Here is a 16,342-nt window from a genome sequence, read left to right as displayed (position 1 = left end):
TCAGAGCTGGCAACACTATCTTGACAGAGATACCACAAATAGAGAGTCTCTCTACACAAGACTTCTGACTTGTGTTCTTCACGTGTCGGGAAATGCAAAGTTAGCTGGGAAGTGTAGTTTTAAAAGACAGAGCAGACTGAGGTTGTTCCAGAGGGGACAGATTCTCTTGACACCTCTGGTGTGCCAGACTGTCTCCCTATCTGGAGCCTTTGCCCTGACAAGGTTCAGTTAATTCAAAGTTTTAAGCAGCAAGGGCTGTAGTTAATTGAGCTTTAAGGAGGATTTTCACTGTTGCTACTATAGCTTCATGCTGCCATTTCGAATTGCTGCAGCTGGAAATTGTTCAAAATTGCTAAATTGGATTTTCAAGTATTCTTTTTTATATTTATTTTGTAGTAAGCCACCTTGAGCCATGGAGGTAAAAAAAAATCAAATGTCTACATCAATTTTTAAAATTGTGTTAATATATTAGCACTTTGTTAATATATATAGACCTTGTCAAAGTAACACAAGAAACAGTTTGGGTCTCTTTCCCAAAGCCTCATATACTATAAAGGAGACAAGAGAGGGAGGGAAAAATGAGATAATAAATGTGTGCAAATGCAACATTCATTTGACAGAGGGCTGAGGATTCTGGAATTCAGTGAAGGGTTTCATAGAAGAAATGGATTTTGGAGGAAGTGATGTCATACCATCATATGTGAGATGTATGGCAATTTGTGCCACCAGAAGGTAGGTCAATGTTCCACTGAGCTACTCAGCCTTTTTTCTAGCATTCATGCAAACAGAAAGAATGTGTCATGTATAAGAAATATTTCTCCTCTCCCCCTGCTTCTTCATCATCACCGATCAGGTAGTTCTCACAGTTATTTCCTTCCACCCTCAGCATGCACTACCACTAGGAATGCTAACTGCCTGGAGGGAAAAAATAGGCTCAGTGAACTGAAACGGCCAGCTGAAACCTTTCACGGCATGGAGGCAAAAAACGTCCCATTTATTAAAGAGACAGGATTTTTTTTTCTCCAGGCAGTTGGCAACCCTAACAAACACTGTTATACAGATGAGAGGTCTATATGCCAAGGTACTTATCTTCAAAGGTACTTAATAAGCTTGACTATTTACAACCTTCTCCCATGAAACATACAGCCTGGTATCAAGGGCTTCAAGTTTTTTTGGTTCAGATAAGAACAATAGTCAGTTCCAGGTTTCTAGCCATCCATGGTAACAGATTTACATCCTCTGCTCTCAGTGGCTTGTAGTTAAGTTTATTTGTGCAATTCATCTTGGTCTTTGCTCATGAAACATAGAAGGTTTGTGATTCTTCTGTTAGCAAAACAAAACAGAACATCTACCTAATCTTTTTTTTTTTAAAAAAAAGATTATAATTATCATGCCAAGAAAACAATCTCTTAATTTTAAAATCATTTCATTTTTTATGGTCAAGAACCACCGGGGTTCACATTTAAAAAGTTGTATTGCAATTTTAAAATGGCTGAATGAAAAATAATTATCTGCTGTTTAGAAGATTGCATACTCAGTTGCATATAAAAATGAACCATGCGAGCATAAAATAAACTTCAGTTATGATTTCAAGGAATTTTAACTCTTTGGTAGCCTAGTACAAGGAAATGATAAAGGACTCTGAGCACCTAAACACACACAATTTTTAAGTGGCTATTTAAACCTCCCCATGGATATTCGTCTGTCCCCTTTTATCACTGCCTTTGGCCAGTAGGTGAAGACTTCTTTGTTTCATCTGCCATTTCCTCAATAACCTCTCCTTCCTGCCCTATGTTTTTATTGTCCAGTTTCTAGTTTTTTATATCTATTTTACTTTTGTTTTTATTATGTGTTTTCATGATCCATTTGTAATTGTCAGTCACCTTGCTGGCACTAATAGGGCAGAAAGGTAGGATATATATTTTGTAAATAAATATATTCATAAATGTGGTAAAGCTTGTCTTGAATCAATTGCTCATCCACATATGTATGTACTTTCCGCTTCATTGCTGCATGCTTAAAGATGAACCTGATGTACTCACAGATTGTTGGGATCATAGTGTAGACTGGAGCTGTGGAGTAAAGAAGGTGCCAAATTGTTGCATTCTCCATTACTGACTCACAGTGCAAGCCAAAGCAGAGTTACACCATTCTAAGAATGTTGAATTCAATAGGCTGAGAAAAGTGTAACTGTTTCGGATTGTGTTGTCAGTCTTGACAGTTAGGTGTCTTCTCTGTGTCTTCTTTCAGCTTACATGAATGTAATAATAATTGTTTTTCTAATGAATTGTCCCTAGCATTACAGGGTTTCATAACTGTATAGTGAAATTGTGAAAAAAAATGGACCTATGAATTGCCACTAGACACATTAGCCTTACTTCGGGACTGCAATTAGTATTCAGCATTCTTATTGGTGGTGGTGGTCTAGCTGGAGGGTAAGGAGGCTTGGGGAGTCATTGCCTACCTCTGAGTATCTGCAGAGTGAAATTCTGAAATTCTGCAGAGCTTCCCTTCCTGCCCCTCCTCTCTTCAAATTGCTCTTTGATCAAAACAGAATTGATTAGAACCTGACTCCATATTCTCAACAAGAGATTGGAAAAGGATTGTTGGATTTCAGGGAGAAAGTGGGTTAATTGGAATTAATAGAATTTCTCTTCGTCCTAAACAAAAGCCCTTTTAAATCATTCATAGGGGGAAGAATGAATGTATTCAAGGATTAAGAGAGGATTACAGCATCAGGCTCTTCTCCTACCCTACACAGCAGGGCAGTTACTAGCACATAACCACCATGTCTACGCATCCAAACTCCATCCCCATGTTTGGGAAGATGTTTTTTCAAAGATTCTGATCACAGGGGAAAATGTGCTGTGTTCAAGTTCTGGTGATTGTGTGTCGGTGGAGTCAGGACCATCATGCTCATTTCCACTGTCTCTCTATTCATGTGCATATGTTCTCTGAAGCGAGCTACACATCTTACTATATAATTGAGTAAGTGTATTTCAGACAACTCACTTTATACCCTGGTGCACCACCAGAGGGCACTGCAATGGAGGGAATTCTAGGCAAGGCACCATGTCCCTCCAGAAAATGTGCCATGGTGGGAAGCCCAGGCCAGGAGCAGGATGGGGGCAATGCCCGCTCCTGCCTTCACCCAGCTGGTAATAAGAGAAGAGCAGGTGGAAATGCCCACCCTCACCTTAACACAGCTGGTATTAGGAGTGGAGTAGGTGGCAGTGCCCACCCCCTGCCTTAACCCCTCCAGTTGGTATTAGGAGCAGAGACAGTGGCAATGCCTTCTCCCTACCTTAACCCAGCTGGTATTAAGAGTAGAGCAGGTGGCAATGCTCACCCCAGCCTTAACCCAGCTGGTATTAGGAGCAGATCAGATGGCAATACCCATGCCAAAGCTTAACCCAGTTTGTATTAGGAGTGGAGCAGGTGGCAATGCCCACCCCCTGCCTTAACTCAGCTGGTATTAGGAGAGGAGCTGGCAGCTTTACCCACCCACTCCCTTAACACAGCAGGCATTAGGAGCAGAGCAGGTGGCAATGCCCGCCCTCTTCCACTTACTGGATTAAGACACTGAGCAAGTGGCAATGCCCACCCTCTCTTCACCCTGCCAGAATCAGGAGCCAAGGATACAGCTATGCCTGCCCCCCCCCTACCTGCCGGAATCAGGATCAGAGCAGGTAGTAAAGCCCGCCACCCAACTTCACCTGTCAGGATCAGGCACAGAGCAGGAGGCAATGCCTGTTCCTCCCTTCACCCAGCGGGGAGAAGGTGGCAATGCCCACTCCCCGTCACCCAGCTCGGATTAGGCTCGGAACAAGCATCAATGCCTGACCACCCAGCCATAGTCAGGCGCAGAACAGAAGGCAACGCTCCCCCCCTTACCCAGCATGTATCAGGCATGGAGCAGGTAGCAAAGCCTACCACCCCTTCACATGGCTGAGATCAGGCAGAGCAGGCGTGGAGCAGATGACAATGTCACCCTCTCCTGAAACATGATTCTTTGAAGATTCTTTGAAGATTGCTTTGCACTTTGACTACTCCAATATATCTACCTCAACATCTGCAGCACTTACGTCTTTTATGAACTTATGAACTGTGTTGTTTATAGTCTTCCCAGGATAATTCCATCAACTTTGTACATCAGTACCAGATACCGGATGATATAAATGTAGATTTATGTACTATTGTCATATTATTGTATTACTGTATATTGATTGTAAATATTGATTTTTTTGTTTACACGTACAGCACTTTTCACTTTCTATAAATTATATACAGTAAATGTGTGGTTAATATATCCTTAGCCAGGAGTTTGTAACTATTAGTGAGCTGGTTTACTCCTAGGTTGCACCCTTTGATTGTGTAACCCTCTCCTTCACCAGCTGGAATCAGCAATGGAGGAGGAGTGAATGCCTGCCTGCCCTTCCCTTTCTAGAGCCCGTTGTATTTTTTCCCCACAACGGACTTTGTTGCTAGTATATCCATATATGCATATGGCTGTCTTCACACACTCAGGAACCTTTCAAGGTTTCCTGATTGGACAGAGTCCTGTGTACATTCATCCATGGACAGGCTGCGGGCAGAATTTGTCACTGGGATCCTGATCAGTTCCTGCATTCATTAATTCTGGCTTCTTGGCATGCTGGAAGGAGTTAAAGCAAAAATAAAAGAAAGTGTGGCCAAAAGGTAATTAAACCAAGATTAACAGCAAGATCCTTTGTCCATGGGTTGCATTTTGACTGTGGTTCATGACTCTTGATGCACAACATCCCATCACTTCTCTCTTCCGCCCTAGATCCGGAGCACCTAATACTCTTTCCCTTCTCATTCCCAGGCATCTTTAAAGATATCATGGCAGATAAGCGAGAGCTCAAGAAGACCCACTGGGCATTGCGTGACTTACAGCTGTTTTTACCAATAGTTGGGAACAAGGCAGGTAGGAATAGTGGCTGTTCTGGCTTTTGGAGAAAGGGGCAATGGTGGTAGAGGAAGAGGAGGAAGAAGAGAGGGAAAATGGCAGATTGCATGGCACAGCATGGTGATAGTGGTAGGGAAAATATCTCCCTGTACAGTTTCATTCAGAATTGACAACCTCAATGAGGAGTGTGGTCTGAGTTATCTTCCCCTTCTGTTCATTTCGACTGCAGATGAGGCTTATCTGGCACCCAGGTGCCAGGCCAAAATATATTGTTCTATCCAGGCTTTTAATTAGGGCTTTTACTTCACCTGCTTTTTAATGCCCTACTTCTGGTCTGAGGTCTGGTTCTTTATGGATAGTTTTACGTAGTTTATATCCAATGGGTCATGTGTGTGTTACATTATTTTAATTATAAACTGCCTCAAGCAGGACTCTGAAGAGGCAGTATGGAAATATCCAAAATACATAACTAAATGACTGTACAGGGTTACTTTTGAATGACAATGTTGTTACAGTTTAAAGCCAGTAAGATGGTTTTCCAATGAAAGTAATGCTGAGCAATACGTTTTGTAAATAACCTTTTTGCCATTGCTTCTCCTGCAGTTGTACAAACAGCATCCCATAGTATGACCTTCACTTCCTAGTGAGTGGACCTGCAACTCATTCTTTGGTTGCTTTCTAAAAAAATTTCAAGTTTATTCTTCCCATATGAACATCGCAGCAGGGAGAATAATTTGCCCCTTGCATATGACCTGTTCCTACACTGTAATTCTATGGTGGGGAATGACTCATCAGAGTACATTTAGTTTATGGCCTTAGTTTGGGCAAGGAAATCTGGGATTGTGAAAGCAACATGTGCTGTAACACTGCTAAGCTTCCATTTGGCACATTGTGCTCGCAGCAGCTGTTTTTCATGGTGTACTTCTGTAATGTTCTGCAATACATCTTTTATTTGTACTGTGGGCAACTCTGTACATTCTGTTGCCTTTTCTGGACAATCTAATTCAATCAACCAGCCTTTCACTGAATTCCCACTTCATAAACCAAGTAACAACACCGTTCTTTATATATTGCATTTCCCTGCAGAACGATCAGCTGTAATATATTTAGCATGCAAGTGCTAAAGATGATATTATAGTAACCTACATTAGCCAATGGGATTGCTAGACATTCAGTATTTTACTGGGCTGGCAGGGTAAATTATAATCTGACGGTAAATGTTGGGATTTAAAAGGAAATGAAATCTAGCTTCTGCTGGACTCAGGGTCTATATTTTCCCCAGTGATGTTATATTTTCCCCAGGGATCTCTTTAGTAGGACTGCCAGGTATCCCACTACAACAGCCCCTGACCCCTGCCACTGCTTGTTAGGTCGGTGGCAGGGAACTATGCCAAAAATTGCCATCAGACTCACATGGTTGTGATGTTCCAATTTGCTCCAGAGGTGACATCATTGCATAAAAATATAGAGAATCCTAGAATGTCATGTTGACTCAGTGACGTCACTTCCGGGTTTGACATCAGATGTGATGTCACACCTGATGGCACCCACCCATGTCCCCAATTCCCTAGTCTCCCACAGGATACTGGCCATCTGTCGGCAATCCTAATCCCTGGGCTGGCTGGAGACCATATTGTGTAGTTCTGTACTTCCCCTATGCAGCCTAATTTAGAGTTGCGGTACATAGAGAGAAGGTTTAGGCCTCCCCACTCTGCTCTTCCTAACCCTGAAACAGCCCCTGTGAGGCACTCTTTGCCCCACTGTGGAAAGTAGTTAGTACAGATTCAGACCACAATGGCCAAATAGCACCACTCTGGGGCTGTTTCAGTTCAGGGTGTGTGAGAGTTTTATACCCCTCTTTGCCACCCTAGTCGGAAAGAAGAGACAGACACCAAGCTTGGATCTAAGCGCCACATTATTAAGTTGACATCAACCAGGAACACTAACCAGTAATTGTGTCAAGGGCCTATTAGCAGTACAGGTCAAGCCACGGGGTCACCCCTGTACCTCTGCCTTGATCTGTCTGGGCGAGCCCCAAAGCCCCGGGTGCAAACCATGTGGATGGCTGAGCCCTGGATGGCCAGGCAATTTGGTTCCTCCCTTTCAAGCTCCTAAAGCCTCAGCCGTACAGCCGTGAGGGAAGGGCTTACGTGTGGGGTTCCCCCAGGCAGTCTGCCCATGCACAAGCATTGCCAGCCGCTCCTGGCAGACCAATCTTCCTCACCAATGGGAAAGTGCCAAAAGTACTCACCAGCCCATTCCCTATCCCCAAACTCTAACCTGCCTGTGACAAAACAGGCACCGCCACATGCCAATTACCCCAACTGCTGTAAGTGGCACAAGGTAGGCGAACACACACACTCCTTACCAATTTGGGAAAAGGGGGGGATTCCTACCTGGCCCTGATAACAGCAGCGGGCTAATCCTGCACCAATACAGGGTGAGAAGGGTGGACCAAACTGCTGAAGTGACTGCAGGCTGGGAGAGCAGAGCTGCCTGCTCAGGGTGTTGGCTCCACCCCCAGCCAAGTCCTGGATGGCTGGGAACTGTGCAGCCTCCTCCAGCCAGGGAGGCAAAAGGCCACCCCTGACACGAGCGGTAATGCAGCCAGCCAAGTAGGGCCATATTCTACATGCCATGGTTCCAGTTTGAATCAGACCCACATGATAACTACAGAACTATAGCATATGCCTCCTCATCCTACCCGAGAATGTCCTCATAGAAAAGATAAAGTTTGTTGGACTGTCAGCCCATAACTTACCTCATTCCATTAGGGCCCTTTCCTGTCCCACCAGGTTCTATTTTGGCTCTGCCTCTTCAAGTTTTTCCAGGCCCTGGAATTATCTTCTGGTTTATGCTGTGGTTTGCCCTAGTCAACAACAGTTCAGCAATTCCTTTATATACCCCCTCCCCAATGTGTGTGTATGAAAATGTTTACATTCTCCCCTGTGGTATAAATATTGCTGGTTTGAGACAAGAGGTAGAAGATTAAGTAAGTTCACATTGGCTTACAATGAGCTGTGGTGACTTTTAAAAAAAGAAAATCCTTAGTCTTAAGAGCCCACTGGTTCTGCCACATATCTTATGCAGCAGAAGCTTGAAAGCAGACTCCTCAAGTTGATGTCGTCTAGATATCCCAAAATATCCTGCCAAGGTGAGATGCTATTTCTGACGCACTTAGAAGACAGCTAGCCTATTATCAGCAGGCAATAATGAATTTATTACCTAGAAAGCTGCAGAAAAGTGCTAATGCGCTTTAAACAGTAGATACTTGTGCCGTTACATTGCTTTTACTGCTAGGTTTTTACCGCTTGTTCAGCTGCCTGCATTTAGCAAGAAGCAGGCAAGCAGCTTTCTGTAGCAGGCAGCTTCCAAATGGATTCTAAGGGCAGCACTATACATAGTGCATCAGAGTTGTCAATATGTTTATGAAGACATAGATGAGAGTGGTGAGATCCTTGTTTTCTGAGAGAAGGAACAGCCAGCATATCAGGTGTGAATGATAAAAACATGTTTTTTCAGGCAAATGATAACTTCCAGCTGTTCCAGAAATACAAAGTTAGATAATAGAGTGCCTTAAGGATGTGTATCTGTTCCAAGAGAGAAACATGTGGCTCTTTGTTACGTGGGGAAAGGCTGCGTAACTGTTTTAATAAATCAATCATTTCCTACAGGTAGTATGACTCTCTTGCTAATCTCTGAATCCATAGACCGGGATCATGCTTGTTATTCTGTTCTTTTTGAAATGATTCCCCCCATTTTTCAGAAAATCTGGGCTCAAATGTAGTCTTTCTGTGTATCTTAGGTTTGATTTCTTTGGACACTGAAGATTAACTAGATATTACTAATAATCATTGAATGATAGCATCGGTGGAAAGAGAAATGATGGCGGCTATCACAATCTTCTCGTCTTCTTAGTAATGTCTAGTGAAACAAAAATATGTAATGTCACATCATCACACAGTGAGTTTTCTCACTTCTCCCATCAGTTTTCAAACAACTATAATGGGGTTTTTGGAACTCACAAGCATGTTTACCACTTTGATAGAGGCGAGGAACCATATTGCATCTCAAACCTCCTTGGAGAATTGAAGGCTCAAAGTAGAGGGGTGAGGAGTAATTAGAGCTGCATCATTTAGTGTTATCTTGTTATCAGGATCCTCCATTCTCTCTTCTCTGTGGCAACAATATAGGATGAAGAATTTATTAAGAGATGAAGCAGGTGTTTTGGTGAAGGTGGGGGTCTATTTTCCAACTGGCCTGGATAGGGTTTTTTTCCCACCTGCTTCACATTTGTTGTGACAGGGTTGGGTTGTATAAATAGGTCTAATCAAGAAACATTGAGCCAAACTCCATGAGATACCTGACATGTGTTCTTCATATGGCGGGTCCCACAAGGTTCTCTGGGTAGTATAGTCTTACAAAGAACAACCGCTCATGTCGTGTATGAGCCCCATCCATGCCAATGCCAATGCTAATGATATTACTGACCTGTTGTTCTGAATCAATGTTTCATGCTGTACTTTCATGTCATATTGCCAATGCCATAACTGTTTCTTTCACAGGCTTATTGCAGGTGCTTATCTAACAGACTGTAGAAACTTTCAGTGCTTGTGACCTTGTATACTACTCACTCCGGTGCATTACTATGTCTTGCTTTCTCAGTGACTCAACGTGATAGTACAAATATGTGAGATGTTCTCAGGGCGGATTCGCACCAAAAGTCCTGTTTAATGTTGAGAGGGGGAAAGAGCAAGCATGTAGGTTAAGAGGAAGGATTTTCCCACATATTACTATTCCTGTCAATCTTGCTCTTACTGCTTAGATGCTTACCTTGCTTCTGAGTAATCCTATGGACATATCTATGAAAATGATTTGATTTCAGAATAAAACCATTTAACCAAGAGCCCAGATTTCTTGTTGCAATGGTACAGGGATCTGTCTGCAATAGCCTGTCATCCATAGCCTGACAATACAATTCTCTGCCAGGGGAAGAGCGGTGGGGGGATTCTCTCTCCATCTCTTATAAAAAGCCTTGGTTTAGGTTTTCCTCTGGGAGCTTGGAGGCAGTGGGTAGACATAATATAAGTCAGAAAATCCAGGACATATTTTTGCAAGACAGAGAGAATCCCCCACCATTCTTCCCCTCAATGGAGAATTGCACTGTAATCCTTTCTCTATTGCCAAAAGCTGCCCTGCATTTCCTGCCTCCTGTTATGTCCACGCCCCTGCCCCTGAGCTCCCAGACAAAAGCATGACTGGAGGGTTTTTTGCAAGAGACAGAGAGAGAACCGCCCCCCCACACACACACACCCCACTCTTCCCTTGGCAGAGAATCCCATGGAGCAGCTGTTCTTTGTGATACTACATTACCCAGGGAACCTTGCAGGACCCAACGTATGCCCAGGTGTTATGTGTAGTCTCTCTCATTGTTAAAGCTCTAACTTGGGCTGGCAGGATTTGGGCTGTTTAGGTGCCTGTAACATAATGAAATGGCCCAGCACCCTAGGGCACTAGATGGTGGGTGAAATGCACCCAAACTACCTACTCGGATGGTTGTTGTGGGTTTTCTGGGCTGTATTGCCGTGTATTGCCGTGCCCACAACAACCATCGTTCTCCGGCCGTGAAAGCCTTCGACAATATACCTACTCAGAGTTGAACAATCCCAGTGGGCTGGAGGGGAGGGCATTAATCCTTCTGTGCACTATGCTTGAACCTTTGCACAGTATGATGAGAGGGGATGGGGTTGATGGGCAGCATCTCTCTGCACATGTTTGATGCAAGCAAGGAAAAGCAATATTTGCCTATGCCAGTGCTGAGTTTGGAGTCAAGGTGGTACTGAACAAAATGCAAGCAAACCCTATGGAACAGATTTTCAGAAAAACTGCACAAAAGGAAAGGGGTATGAGTTTTATAAATAGTGCTGTTTATAAATAGTGCTGTTTGAATATGTACTCATATATACTGCTTGTGCTTCATATTGTCTAATGTCAATGCAAATGCTCATTTTAACCTGTGTTTCTTATCTGGTGCCTTGGGATATTCGTTTGTTTGTTTGTTTGTTTATAGTCCACCTTTCTCACTGAGACTCAAAGCGGATTACATAGTGTGAGATCAGTACAATCATCAATGACAAGGGTAGGAATTTCCATACAGTGTCAAGGACATTTCCATAAACAATGTCATCAGGTAAATGAATACAAGTTTACAAAGACATAGCATTAGCAAGGATCCAATACAGGGTTGAAGGATTGCTGAAACAGAACCTAATCCTTTCTACGATTAACATTAGACAACGTAAAGCACAAGCAGTATATACAAGTTCATATTCAAAGCAAAAGATGATATGTAAAGCAACGTAATGGTGGAGCCCATGGTTCCCAACTCATTGGCAAAACATCCGAGACCTCCTCCCTACAATACCACCCTCCTATTAGCGAAACATCTGAGACCCCCTCCCTACAATACTGCCCCCCTATCTGAGTAAAAAAGCCTTTTTGAATAATTCAGTTTTGCATTGTTTGCAGAAAGCCAAGTGCATGGGAGCTCTCCTGAGTCCTGACCTCCTCAGGCAGGCTGTTCCATAGGGTAGGGGCCACCACAGAGAAGGCCCGTGTATGGGCTGCAGTTGATTTTGCCCATGTGCAGGCTGGCACCTGCAAGAGACCCTGTTCGGATGAGTGAAGCTGCCATGGAGGGACATAGGGAGGGAGGCAGTCCCATGGGGGGGGGAGCAAATAATAGGCTCTGTAACATTAGACATTATCAGGGACAATGCTAGTCAAGATGCAGGCTTGCTATTTGTTTGACATCAGTCCTGCTTCTGGTTAGCAGACTAAATTACTATTTAAAAAGGAACAATTTGAAATGTCTTTATTAATACAGGAACTTCAGATCATACATGACAATTTTGGTTGGTCCTGAGATTTTGAAACTTCATGAGAACACACTAAAATGCCATTTTTAAAGGCATAAAAGAGACCATGCATTCAGTGAAAGCTGTGGCTATTTATTAATGCCTGAGATACTAGAAACAAATTACTGGAACAGATGGTTTGTAATGTATTGGCACTGATGAAGGCAAAAAAAAATTATCTCCCTTTTAGAAATGAAGGTAGATTCCAATTTCCCTTCCATCCCATATAATTAAAAAATTAATAGCTGGTGAAACAAGTTGGATTATATTTATGATACAACATACTCACTGTAATATCATTTACTAGTTCACAGCCTTACAGTTTGGGATCTTATTCACTCAGATTAATTTAACAGAACTGGGTGTTTCAATCTGCAAAGCCTGGCATTTTCTAGTTGGCAGTTTCTATTAGCGAGGGCTGAACATATTGCAGACTCATAGTGTGCAGTGACCAATGTTAATTTTGTGTGTGTGTATGCAAAGTGTCTTTTTAGCTTTACTGAGCAGCACACATCTCTGCCCCTGCCCTCCCCCTCCTGGGCCAAAATTCAAAAGAAATCAGAAACACTGTATTTTTTTCTACTTACACTTTTCGGAGAAAACCTGCAGAGGTTTTTTGGCTTTTCATGCACAGGTTGTTTCAGTAATGAATAATGAGGATCTTAGTATCTCAAAACAAGGCTCTTAGTTTTTCAACAGAGAAATTTCTGAGAGCCTAAAATAGTCCTGATTTTAGGGAGTTTATTTCCACTGGATTATATTATGCTTTGAAGCAACCAAATTCTCTACAGCAATATGTGCACACACTGAAGTAACAAATGTGCTATTGCAAGAAGATTCCCCCCCCCCCCCACTTTTTGGTAAAGAGATTTTTTTTTGTTCCTGCTTACACCAATATCTGACTGAGACGGAAGTCTTACAACGCTGAATGTACATTGATTGAGACATTAATCCTATCAGAATAGGTCACACAGGTAAATTGAACACACCAGGAGTCTATTCCAGAAAGGGATGCAGCCAAGGGGAGGTGGAATCAGAGACATGTAGAAAGATGTCCTTGGCAGTAAGTAGCTTCCTTAGCCATGGCTAGCCCAGGTGAGCCGGATCTCATCAGATCTCAGAAACTAAGCAAGCAGGGTCAGCTTTGGTTAGTAATTGGATAGAAGACTCCAACAAAGACTAGGGTTGCAAGGGAAGGAAATGGCAAACCACCTCTGTTAGTTTACTGCCATGAAAATCCCACCAGGGTTGCCATAAGTCAGTTATGACTTGAAGGCACTCTCTACCACCAAGTAGCTTCCTTAAGCATTGTTCAGTTTATACTTTGATGACAATTTTATATGATATTACTTTTTGTCATTCTTTTATATATTATACAGGCATATAAAAACTGTTACACATGCAGGTTTCCACATGTATATGTCTTTTGCTAGCAGTAGTTGCCTGCCAGTGCAGCTCCCTTTAGCCATAGATTGGTGGGATGTGAAAGTTGCATGCAAAGAAGGCCGGCAGTGCAATCCTAAGCAGAGCTGCATCTTAAGTCCATTAAAGCTGACAGATTTAGAAGGGTTTGAAGCTGCTTAGGTATGTACTGTTCAAGAAATACCTTGACAGCCTGATACATTGCAGCTCCTCACCCTCTTTCGGAATTCTTTCCAGTCTTCCAGAAAGAGTTCTGGTTTCCCGTGAAATTCCTTGGATGTTTTTCCCAAGGTCGTAAAGTGTTTCTGATTTTGTTTTAGGAGAAATATTAGTGGCTATCACGTATTTCCCCATCAAATTGCCTGCTCTGAAATGTGTTCTATCAGCTTTACTAAGTTCAGTAGGGACCTGCTCCCAACTAAGCATGTATACAATTGCCACCTATATATTGTGCCATATTACATCTACCTGACTATCACTATAGTATGAGCAGTTGTCATCCACAGTTGAATTTCCATCTGTTTATGGATGTAGTTTTTTTACCCTGCCTCCTCCGATATGCATGGCAGCTTGAAAATTGATAAAATAAAATAACACCTAGTTATAAATAATGCTACAATTCATCATGTTCAAAGCACAAGAAAAGGAAATGCTGTTACGGCACAATTGTGTTAAATGCATAATCATCCTGTACAGCACCACCTACCAATGCTTTTTGAAAAAAGAAGGCTTTGCATAGCTTCTGGAAAGCCAAGATGAAGTATACAGCTGGAGTCCCATGGGGTATCCACTCCAATGCAAAATTAGAGGAAGTCCAGAACTTCCCCATTACTGAATGACCCTCTTGGGCTGTTGGAACCCAAAGCAAGATATACCACCCCAGAAACCCAACATGGGACAGGGGTTAGTGCATTAGACATGGAGCTGGGAGATGCTGGCTCAAAACCCCATTCTACCACGAAAGCTTGTGGGATGGCCTTGGACCTCTCAGTGTCTCTCAGTCTAAATTACCATGCAAGATGTTTGTTGCAGAAAGTGAATAATGTAGTAGGTGAATATGTTGCAAACCACTTTGGAAACCACTGTGGAGAAATAAATCAATATATGTTATCAGTTAGGTGTGTTCAATCTTAACTTGTAAGCATGAAAAAACTATCGAATATTGGTCATGAGAGAAGATGAGAACAGCAAATTCTGCCCGGTTTTTGCCTTCTTGGCTATTGAGGGGCTGGGGGTAAATTAACGTTAGAGTTCTCTGACTGAACTCCAGATACAATGTTTGTGTTATGTGCAGTCAAATGGTTTCAGACTTATGGTGACCTATGAATGAATAGCCTCCAAAATGTCCTTTCATTAACAGTGTTCCTCAGTACTTGCAAACTGAATTCCATGGCTTCCTTTATTTATCCATCTCATATTGGATCTTTTCCTGCTGCCTTCAACTTTCATAGCATTATTGTCTTTTCCAGTGCATTTTATCATCTCAGGATGTGACCAAATACAATAGCCTAGATGTAGTCAGTTTATCTCATGGAATACTAGTAATAGCAGTTGTAGTTTGGTCCTTACTAGGGGTGTGCACTCCCAAAAGATTTAGGTTTCCTGTTTCTGGTTTATCCAGAGCAAAAAAAAAAATTCAGGTTAACCCAAAACCTGATTTAAACTGATTAGGGATTATTAGGGAAGATTCAGTCATTGTTTCCAATGGGAAATGCTGCTCCCAGCTCTCTGGGGGCTTGGGGGGCATTTTATTCCCTAATAATACCAAATTTTCAGGGTATACTCTCCCAACCCTCCTCTAACTACCATCCAAGATTCAGGGAGAGTGGACTTCAGGGGGCCATGTTATGGCTCCCCCAAAAAGTTGATCATCCCAGACACCCCACTTGTCTGTTTCTATTGCGGGAAAATCCAGATTCCCTCACAGTAAACACATGGATTGTGGAAGCAATGCACTTCCACTCACCATCCATAGCCCAGACAGCCCAACAGAACTAAACCAAAGCCACCCAAAAGCCCAGCACCCCCAGAACTGGCTGGCCAGCCAGTATCGCTTATTCCCTATAATGGGAACTTTTAAAAATTATTTTCTCAGGGGCACTTATGCACACATCCCTGGGACAGCCAAACAGAACCAAACACTCCAGAAACCGCCAGAGCAGGCTGTCCAGCCAGTGCCACTTTCCTTTGTTCCCTATGAGGACCAACCTTCACATCAGAGAATCACGCCAACAAAAATTCAATTTAAATTTAATTTATTAGATTTATGGGAACAGCAGCCATTAATGTTACATTAACATTTATTACATCAATATTAAATTATTAAAAGAGGGACTACCCCCCCCCCCCAACGCTGGCTTCAGGATGAAACTGTGAGACAATCTAGGGGAACCTGGGGAAATCTCTATGTAAAGTATGGAGACAGAGAGTCTATCCAGCAGGGGAAGTCTCTCAATGTCTCTCTATAGGCCAAGGAAAAATGTAGGCTGGCCAAAAGGCAAACCTCTAATTTATATCCCCTACAGCATTTCCTTCTAGAGAATCCATTAGCTGGAACGAGGATGCAACAGTAGCATTGGACACTTCTAACTCCCCCTCCCTTCTCTGATCTCCCTCCCTCCTCCACCTTGTACTACTATCCCTCCTTAACTACCCTGCCATTCAGAAAAAAAGGCGGGAATCTCTGGCAGCAGCACTTTTCTTGCTGTTCGCAAGCAACTTTGCAAACAGCTTGGAAAGTGCTGCTTTCAAGCTTCCTGCCTTTTTTTTACTAGATGGGAGGGGGAAGGCGGTTGTATTGAGTCACTCATTCCTTCTCCCCCTCCCCTCTGCTAAGAAAGAGTGGGAAGCTTGCATTTTGCAGAACTTTGCTGGCTGTTTGCAAATGCAAACAGGCCAGCAAAGTGCTCCTCATAAACCCAAAGCAACCCGAAGCAACCCTAATCACTTCAGGTTGCTCCGCTTTGGTATTTCCAATTTGAGAATACTGAATCTTCCTGAATCGGGCCTGATTCAGGTATTTAAACCTGAATTGGAATCCCAAAGCGCATATCCCTAGTCCTTACAGATTATT

This window comes from Eublepharis macularius, chromosome 3, assembly GCF_028583425.1.
Source record: "Eublepharis macularius isolate TG4126 chromosome 3, MPM_Emac_v1.0, whole genome shotgun sequence".
Taxonomy (NCBI): domain Eukaryota; kingdom Metazoa; phylum Chordata; class Lepidosauria; order Squamata; family Eublepharidae; genus Eublepharis; species Eublepharis macularius.
The sequence above is the reverse complement of the archived record's forward strand: the minus strand, read 5'-3'. Positions refer to the sequence as shown.